The following is a 308-nucleotide window of genomic DNA, read 5'->3' as shown; positions in this document are numbered from 1 at the left end:
GCGCAGCTGCTGGGCAGCAGCAGCTGCCGCAGCCGCAGCAGCAGCAGCAGCAGCAGCAGGCTGCAGGCGGAGGAGGAGACAGACGACAGCAGCAGCAGCATATCTTCTGGGTGCGAGGAGAGCAGCAGCAGCAGCAGGTTTGGGGCTGCTGCTGGGGGTGCGTCTTTGGCTGAACGAGAAGCAGCAACAGCAGCACTTGCTGCTGCTGCTGCTGCTGCTGCTCCCCTCTGGGGACTTGCTGGGGTTTTCCCAGGATATTATTTTCCTCCACAACCTGCTGCTGTTCCCTCAGCTTTCTTTAGGCCTGG

The sequence above is a fragment of the Eimeria tenella genome, genomic scaffold (assembly GCF_000499545.2).
Source record: "Eimeria tenella Houghton genomic scaffold, Eth_scaff3192, whole genome shotgun sequence".
Lineage (NCBI taxonomy): Eukaryota > Apicomplexa > Conoidasida > Eucoccidiorida > Eimeriidae > Eimeria > Eimeria tenella.
The sequence above is the reverse complement of the archived record's forward strand: the minus strand, read 5'-3'. Positions refer to the sequence as shown.